The following is a 10,321-nucleotide window of genomic DNA, read 5'->3' on the forward strand; positions in this document are numbered from 1 at the left end:
GTGATGTGTCTCTTGGCAGGCCTCTCTTAAAAATATAAAATATGAGTGTGACTAACACTTTTCTCTTGCACCTAGGACCACGAAATCCAAGGGAGAGGATAGTGTGTGTTAGAAGTAGAACCACTCGACAAACTTTGCACAAGTGTGCCAATCACGAAAAACACTTGTTCTTTTTAATTGATTTTCATTGCAATGTGATCTAACTATTTGGAGATGTTGCTCCAACAATCATGGTGTTATTTTTAACTTTCAAAGGCAAAATGTGTTGTAATCTAGGAATTGGAAATCCTGGTCAACTGAATTAAGAGCACGTTTTGCTTGAAGTAAATCGATTTGAGAACAACTTTGACAAATTGGGGATTCTTTTTAACTTGCACAAAATGAAGTGTTGATTGTGAATTTCCTTAAGTTGATGCAAGAAATGAAAATTGTGTTGTTGATTTTAAGCACCAAAATAAAGATTGTTCCTTAACTTGCAAATAAACTTTGAAGTTTGTGGTTCTTTTTAATTTGCAAGTGGGGTTCTTTTTACAAACCAAAACTAAAGATGTGATTCTTTTTATGATCCAAAATGAAAATGTGAGGTTCAATTTTTAAGCCAAAAGAGACAATGAATTTGTTTTAATCCAACTTTGAAAACAAAGTGAAAGAAAGAATCCAATGCTTTCTAATCTAACTCTTCCAATCCTGCATAAACAAACAAATAGTTAGTCCAAAAAATAAAATAAAATGAGGTATTGGTGGGCTTCTACAAGCCTAGGTTTTGATTTTCGGTTACAATAAAAAAAAATTACAACTCTCTGTTACAATAGCGCCACTCTGTGTAAACAAAGAAACGGTATTTAACATGAAAGCGCTAAAGTGCAACCTGTGTGGCAATTTAAACAAAAAAAGTTAGTAGTTTTGTAGAGAAATCTTGTGTTGGATTCACGTCGGGTTCACCAAATGATGTCATGGAAATGGGGACAAAGCAATAACAAAGTTCAATGTTAATAAGTTAGTTTCAACCATAAAACCAAAACAAAGAACTAAAAACCATTCCAAACATATCAAAAGAGATTTCAAAAAAGCATGAAAGAAGTTTAACAAAACAAAAGAAAGGAGAAGAGCCTCCCTAAGATGCTTCCATGATGCCTTTTGATGCTTCTCCCTTGTTTCTCCCCTCTCCAAGTTCCACATGAGTGTAGCTCTCAGCTTTTAGCACTAGCCATGGATGCCATATGGAGATTCAAGATGGTTGAAAATGATAAACAAATGCTATGCAAGTGTAGATAGTGATGCTATGAAAAAGCTCTATGCTAATGTCAGTACAACAACAATACTCTAATGCTTCCTTCTTTGCTTGAGGAGAAGGGTTCTATTTATAGAATAAATGGGGAAATGAAGGGTTAAGATTGAGCAATCTTAACAAGGGTTGGGATTGAAAGATATTCAATCCATGTGAGACTTTCAACCCAATCCCATGTTGACAAGTGTCACCATGAGGAGGCTTGAGAGGAGAGATAAGGAGCATTAAATGCTTGAAGGGACATGATGATTACCCTAGGGGGTTGGGTTGGGGTTAGGTTAATGGATATTCCTTTTATCCAAGGGATAAATGAATGTGCAAGGGTTAAATGGTTACCTTAGTCAAAGAAATAAATGCTTTGAAGAGACCTATGAGTCAAAAGGATGGTTAAGTTAGAGGAAAGTCTCTAACCAAAGGTAAAAGGTGAGTTAACCATAAATGGTTATGTAAGAGCCTTTAATGGTTTGGAAGACTTTAGAGGTTAACCATTTGAAGACTTAAGCCTTAAATGTCTTTCAAAGACTTTGAGGGCTTTGAGAAGTGACTCCAAGTTGCTTAGGAATGTGACAATATTTAGGGGATGGATTAGGCTAATTAGGAAGGGGTTAGAAGATTTTAGAAGGGGGTTAGGATTGCAAGTGGATTTTGTAGGAGAATGCAAGTGGGAGGAATTTTGGGATTTTCAATTAAAATAAAATCATTCATTTCAATTAAATGGTGTAATTTGTATTTCAAATAAATATTAATTTATTTAAATGAGAAAAAGGAAGATAAAGCATTAAATGCTTGAAGACTTTAAGGGAAACCTTTAAGACTATAGAAGGAAGCCATTAAGTTTGAAGACTTTAAGGGAAACCATTAAAGTCTTAAGAAGACTTTAAGGGAAGCCATTAAGTTTGAAGGCTTTAAGGGAAACCATTAAAGATTTCAAGTGGGTGAGGATAAATAGGAGTTTAAATAAATAATTTATTTAAAATAGTTGTGCAACTTGCATTTGTAGGAAAATGCAAGTGGGTCAAGGATAAAGGTGATTTAAATAAATGTTAATTTATTTAAATGTGAGAGATGAGATTTTGGGGGTTTTAAATAAATATTAATTTATTTAAATGTGAGAGAAGATTTAATTAAACAAATATGATTTATTTATTTAATTAATGGTCTGAATTTGGTTAAGTGAATTAAATCAAATAAATTGAATAATTTGTTTAATTAATAGGAGAAGAGGGTTAAGATGAATTAATTAAATATAAATTTAATTAATTATTGATTGATGGTTAAATAATCAAATAAATACTAAATATTCATTTAATTAAGTGGACATATTAATGTGACTACAACTTGCATATGAGAAATACACTTTTACTTTTAAACGATAATGTGTAAAATAAAAAAAACTTGTAAAAATATTGTGTACCTTTCTTTAAATGCAATGTGTGAGGCCTGCAAAATTTAGGTAACAATTACAATGACTAAATTAACGACTAAATAAATGACCAGATAACAACACTCAATGACTAAATTAATGATTAAATATATGACTAAATTAGTGACTATCATGACTAAATAAATGACCAGATAACAACAATCAAAGACTAAATTAATGACTAAATATATGACTAAATCAATGACCAAATCAATGGCCAAATCGATGAACAAATTGATCAATCAAAACAACCAGTGTTCACGTGACCAAATTGATTTATGAGTGGAAATAAACTACTAGTGGTCACGTGATCAAATTTCGTCATTTATCTATAATTTTTGGTAGTTTTTTGTAGTCATATATTGTTGTTTTTGTACTAGTGGAATTTTTGTGGCAGAACGAACTTTCAAGGGAGAGTCATTTGGCATAAATTGGTGGAATGGCTAGTTATTGTGGATGTTTGGTCGGGGCACATAAGCAATTTTCAAAAGATACCTCTCAAGAGTATGATCCCACCCAGTAGTAAATCCATTGCCCAAACAGTCGTACCTAGATTGATTATTATCAAGGAAGCCTGCAATAGCATTGACCATATCTTATAGTGCTTTGTTTGATTAAAAGAGAAATCTGGGGTAAAGTTAAATATAGAGAACTTTGTGTTCACCATACCAAGGACATATTAGGGTTTGCATTGAATTTTATTCATGCACCCATGTAAAAAGTCCAGTGAAGAGGCTTGAATGTCTACGCCCACCACCATCCCATATTTCCATCAATTAGTAGGGGTGTCCCTTTGTTGTCAGTATTGTGCCTTGATTTTGTGATGTAGAAAAGTATAGGGAAGAGGGCTAGACCATGTATCCTGTAACAAATATTAATGCACCAAAATCATAATGAGGGGTAAGTACAGAAGTTAGGGCATTTTGTTTTACTAAAAGCATAGTTCCACAAACTACAAAATTGTTGCATCAATAAATGCCTGGGACAAAAGGGAGAACACCTTCATGGGCTCACAGTGTGTGGATTGGGAACTGATGTACAGTTCAATGTATGCCATAAGAGACATTGAATGATAGAGATTTTTTCCAAGCCAATGTAATCTATAGATTCGATGGTGTTGGTTGTAATTTGGGTCATCGATGCATGATGATTTGGGTCAGTCTTCGATCTTTCTTTGATCATATGAAACACACATGATGTTGAATATTAACAATTTACGCTAACAACAAGGAAAAGTGAAGGCTCTGGTGAAATCGGAAGCCGTGAATCGCCTTTTGAAGACCATAATGTGCAAACCAAGCCTAAATTTGCAGCACCTAAAAGTATGATAGGAAAGATGTAGAAGCATGGATGAGGCGTAGTGAGTGGTTTTTGGATCTTGAATATGACGGGATTGACTTCATTTGTGCAAAATTGAGAAAAAGCATATGGTGTGATCAAGGCCTAAGTAGGGCTTGTTTGTTGTTTAACGAGATGCATTAAAAGAAAATGTGTGTTCATGGTTTATTCCAACTAACTTTTGTGAACTATTGGATAGTCGCACCATGAAGAGGGATACATGGGACATGGTTTTCATTGTATTTTGAAATATTGATGCCAATTTTTTGGTGCTGATTTCTTCTTATCCTCTTATGCAAATGAATAAAGATGTGATCTGGTAAAGATAAGAAGAGTATAGTGTTTTCACATATTTTCAGACACAATATGGTATTTGGCCGATGATATGGTTGAAGATGGAAGAGAATAAAAAATAATGAAGCAATTTTTACCTATGGTTTGAAATTGTAGTCGGGTAAAATGGTGAAATGTTCTAACCAAGAGAAGAAATGTGTTTTGATGGGAATCTTCAGAGGGTGTTCTAACCAAGAGAATTTTTACCTAAAGGGTACTTTTCACAAGGAAAATTTTTTGAGTAATGAAAAGTGTGCAAAGTTGACTTTCCAAAGAGGGAATTTTGCTAGAGGTGCAAATTCAAACTTGACAAGTGTATCAAAAGGGCAAAATTTTCAAATTTTTGATAGTTCATAGTTAGGATGCAGGAGCGTTATTTTGGCAATTTTTGAAAGGAGGAGAGCATATTTTCAAAACTTCCAGATTTCAAGAAAGAAGACAAGTCACTTTCTCAAGATGATTTTAGGGTTTCCTTAGGTCTTCTTTCTTGGATGTTTTTTAATACTCTCTCTTCTCAAAAAAATCATTCTGAATGCAATTTTATTCAAGAAGCAAGACTTCCATGTATAGTACAGGTTTTAATGCCAATTAGAGTTAGTTTTATTTCAGTTTGTAGTATCTTGATGTTTCAAATAGTTTGTAATCTGAATATAAAAATTTTCAGAGGTTTTATTTGAATTTGTCTCTCTTATGTATACTCTATTTTATAACATGAAATGATCAAGGGTCTTTTGTTTTTTCCCTGTCAGTTAGGTGTATATCTTGTTGTTTTCTTCTCTTCAAGGAAGAGATTAATTTGTTTCTTCAAGGTATAGAAATATTGTGGTGTATATATGAGTTTCTCAAGTATGGTTGTTGGTAAAACTAGAAGGGATAATGTTGGTTTAATGCATTAACATTTCAAGCTCATTGGTTGCATGTTACCTTGTTTGGATGTCATATCTTCATATTGTGAATTTAACTCTATTTCCCATACAAGGCATTGGTCATGTAGTGGTTTTCAGTTTTCATAATCATTTAACAATCAAAATCTCTTTCACTTACTGCATTTCTTTCTGCATTAGGAGTAGGATTAGTGTAGAATCCACCTCCACAATGAAGTGCATAGATGCTTAGAAACTAAGATTAAAGTCGAAACCAAGAGTTAAACCATCTACCTTAGTACCTTTTCATTGGGATGATCTGTTGTAAGTTGTAGTGTCCTAAGTATTGTGAAGCTGAAAGTTATTAGACACTGCATAGGTTCACCCGTCTTGGTCTCATAAAGCCAAAAGTATAGGAGATCTCAGTCCTCATGACTGAATCTCATTTGTTGGCCAAATCCTTCCCTAATTTTGTCGATGATTTAGTGGCAATTCCTCTAAAACCACCAAAAGAGCCTTGTTCTTCTTGAATTACCAATTACTAGACCATCTATCTTGCACAAGAAAAAAAACCGAAGGCTAGGATCGTGAAATAAGCTTCCTCGAACATCCAAACAACTAATTCTTTCACCACAACCAAAACTATGCAACCAAAATTAAGATCTACACAACATACTCATACTCTGCCAGTTATTGTATTCCACCGTCCAAACTTAAGCATAAATGAATATCAAACTTCCCAAACTTCCAATAGATCACTTCTACATATATCAAATATGGTATTTAATCTAAGTTTCCATCAATGACAACCTCAGAACAATATCCAAGCATAAATATTTATCGGTATAGTGTCTCTTGCCAATAGATTATAGTTCTTGTTAAGCGCATTTCACAAATATTTCATAATATTTCATACTTTGCCTTGGACTGCTCAGTTCCACTATTTTGCAATATTCCAAAGCATAAATCTTCTACATGCACATGTGCAACTACACACTCGATCATAAACATCTCTCGCATACATATCAAGATCCAAAAAGATCATATTAATTGACCTTTTATATCTGCAACAAGAAATTAGGTTGGCTTCAAGAACACTTTACAAATAATGAAATGTGTACACGTTGTCGGCTGAATCCAAACCAAAATACCAATGCAGACCAAAATGAATTGTCCACATGCTTCCCACATGTCATCTAACTATCCTTGATCACAAAAATAATCACCAAAACCGTTCCACATAATCTGCATAAAGATTATCCACACGAGACTGTTGATGAACACTGTCAAACTGAAAAACCGATATATCGGATCTTCTATCTTATAATCCAATCAACAAGAGAGGCTAAAATCATGGAATAATGTACTATATACATTTACTAAGCTTCCCTTAGCTCCAAAACATAAAATATTCAACTGAAGCATAATGCCAACCAAAATAATGTAAACTACCGGATGCCCTATTCTAACTCATCGGACTTATCCAAGTTTGCAATTAGACTTTTGGTTGGATCAAATCAATCACTGTGGATAAAATCACATACTAGAGTTGACATCAATGACAACATCTGACCACCTGTGCAGTGTCACTTGCCAACAGGGAACACTCAATTGCTTAAATTTAAATAGAAAATAGACTTAATTAGTCACATGGGGAGATGAATAAACACAAACCTGGCAATGAAACACTAAACATTCTTGCAACACAAAGATGCACCCATAAACTAATAGTGAAGATCGCGATTTTTTTCTCATAATTTTTAATAAAAAATATATCTTTAAAATATATTTTAGTTAAAAAAACCTGCACCCTTTGCTATTCAAATATTAGAGCAAACTATAATGATTTTCGGGGGTTTTGCTAGAAATTCATCAATCATGCGACATAGTACGTAACTAGGTATTTTGAAGAAAATAATCAAAATCTTGTGGTTTCTTTTTCTACTCTTGGTATAAAATTATCTATGGATGGTTCATCCATTGCAATGTTAGCTATTACCTCTTACAATTGAATGAATTATGCTTATCCTTAGCATCAGATTCATATAGTTAGTGTCTTGTGTGATTTTATTCTATTGAATGTATTTTAGGTGTGGCTAGTCAACAACTGCAATAGCGAAGTCCTTGTGATATAATTATAGGTGTGAAAGTGTTGTATAAAACATTTGAATATTTTTTTCTGAAATGTTGCATTCTCATGGCAAGAACAAGAGAAATTATAAAATCACTTGACACATCATTGATCGTAGATGGACAAACAAACTTCACCAGCCAATAAATGCAATGAGTACTACCTAAAACCCAATTTTTCCTTCTTTTATATGTTTAAGGGTGACCAGTCTTATATTTGATAGATTGAAAAACCACTTATATTTGTAGCAAATGCCATTTTTGGTGATCAAATAAGTTTCAAACCTTTCAAGACTAACAATAAATAGATTCGTTTAGAACATTGCATAATCACAACTCCATGCTTGATAAGGGTTTCAAAATGATTTTAGTGGATAAGAATGAATGAGGGTTTCTAATAATGTATATTGGTCAAACAACCAATAGGACTCAATAATAGTCAACAACATTGAAAGCACAAAATAATTGAACCAAAACGGGTCACCATTAATATCATTCTTATTTGACCTCCATTTCTTTTTGGATCTTAGTCTTATGTTGAGATTCTGAGAATTTCAATCCAGTCGTAGATAAAAAGTTCAAAGAATATAGATGCATCGCATATTTCAAGACCATATTAGTAGAATGCTTAAGGTTTAATAGAGATGTATAGTTGAATGTAAAAAAAATTAAGTGGTTATAGAGTAATTTTGAAATGGTTTTTATTGTTTTTACATTTGTTATATTAGAATGTACCCATAATAATTTAAAATAAAATGTTGAGGTGATTTCTCCATTGTTTGGGATATTATTAAATGCTTTTGTATAATTCAACTGGTTATATGTTTAATTTAACTATTTATATTTATTATCTCAACTTATACATCTATTTAAGTCTAATTATAAGATTGTATGTTTATTCTTATTAAATCCTACAAGCAATCATATTGTTTTTGGTATATAAATTGCTAGTTGGGGTAGACCCCATTATATTAATTTGAATAAAGTTTACAGAGTCCATATATCAAAAGTCTTGCAAAATAGGAAAAATTTCTCAGCAATATGAAATTGAAACTATTATCACCCAAACCCTGAATGGACATTCACAAGTGAAAACCATTGCATCTTAAACGTAAACTTAATAACCTATAATAGATATTATCTGACCTCTGTCAAAAAATTGAAGTCATCCATTTTTCACCTTAGCCACATTGCTTGGAAGAATATCATCCACCTCCATTTCCCACTTCGGCCCCTCTGGTCGGACATATGATTTTATCTATTCGAGGTCTTTATTCATCTCAATCTACATCTAATTCATAAAAAACTTTACTCCTCTTCTTCCCACATGCCAATTAGCTTCATGCTTCTCCTCATCTTCAATTAGGGTCCTAAAGGGAATTTGAGCGTCTATATTCATTAACACATCTTCAATGCCCCACCGAAACTTACCTTTTAAGACCCTCTTGCATAATAATATTAGCTTTTTTTTCTCTAAATCCCAAGTCTAGAGAAACCACTAGAAATTTGGATGAGATATCTCTATTGACTTAATATTTATGATTTGCAGATAAAAAATCATCTCCCAAAATGACCCTCACTATATGAAGAACTAACGGTTTATCGTGCATCATGATGGATTTTATCCGTTTGTGTAGTACCTCTGCCCTAATCAATTTCTAATCTCGGTTTGACCTTGGTTAGTTTATCATAATATAACGATTATAGTCAGATGTTTTGATTTAGTGCATATCGATTTATGTGGTCTTCACACCGATTTTTATGCAAGTTATTAATTCTCCTATTTTGTGTTATAATCTCGAGCTAACACTTTCATTAAATTTATATATGTATGCATGTATGACTCTTGGTCGCAGGAGATTTCAGGTATAGTGTCGCATGGGTGCGAGGTTCATCTCCACCTGAATTTGTGTTTGAGTTTACCTCTTCAATCCTTAGAGTTGGATTAGGTGGTCATGATAACCTCGTTCAACCATAGTCGTGCTCAAGTGAGCATCGTCAGTCATCATCGGCATTCCCTTTGTTTGGGTTTGTGGGTCGTCTGCCTATTTGGCTTCTTGGGTTGCATGTTTTGTGTGTATGGTTAAAATTGAGTAATTAGTCCTTAGTATTTAATTTGATTAAATATGTGTTTGTGCATTAAAGATTAATGAACTAAATTAAACAGGGTTTCTTTATGCGATTATCGTTAATTTGAATTGCTCGATTTAAATTGGGAGCAAGTTCAATTACATAGTTAATTTTAATGTTAAACTTAATATGTTTATGCTATTGGAAAAGAAAGATATAAATTTAATTGAAATAGAATTAATTTAATCTTGTGGTCTTTTTGAAATAGAAAGGTTAAATTCAGTTATTTGAGAAAATCAATTTTAAATTGAAAAGCAAGTTTAATTTATTGATATAGTTGGAAAAGAATTATTTTGGGATTTATTTTAAATAAAATATTTTTAATTCCAAAAATAAAAATTTGGTCAAACTTCTCCCATTTAACCTAGACTTTTGGAAAATATTGGGGGATTGATTTTTTGGGGGAAAAATATTTTTGGAAAATAGTTTTGGATGGAAAATTTGGGGGTTTTGGGAAGAGAGGGAATTTCTTGAGTTGGAGAATTGGGCTCTTCTTCAATCTTGCCAGGATTGTTGAGCCAGGTAGGCCTCTGGTTAATTTCATTGATTTCCTTGTTTTATAGAAATTGTTTAAGAAATTTGTGTGTGAAGATGGAAAAATCTCATCTATTTGGGGAAAATGAAACAGATGCAAGTTTATTTCCAATCTAAAGCCTTCTTGTTTGTTTCCATTCCAAGTTTAGATTATGGTTGCTCTGATTGTCTTAAAATTAAAATAAACTTGAGATTGGTTGGTTACAATGAAAATTTGTTAAAATTCTAAATTATTGCTTTCAAATTCAAGCTTTTATCAGAGAGATTTGCCTGGGATTCAGA

This window comes from Cryptomeria japonica, chromosome 8 (genome assembly GCF_030272615.1).
Source record: "Cryptomeria japonica chromosome 8, Sugi_1.0, whole genome shotgun sequence".
In the NCBI taxonomy this organism is placed as follows: domain Eukaryota; kingdom Viridiplantae; phylum Streptophyta; class Pinopsida; order Cupressales; family Cupressaceae; genus Cryptomeria; species Cryptomeria japonica.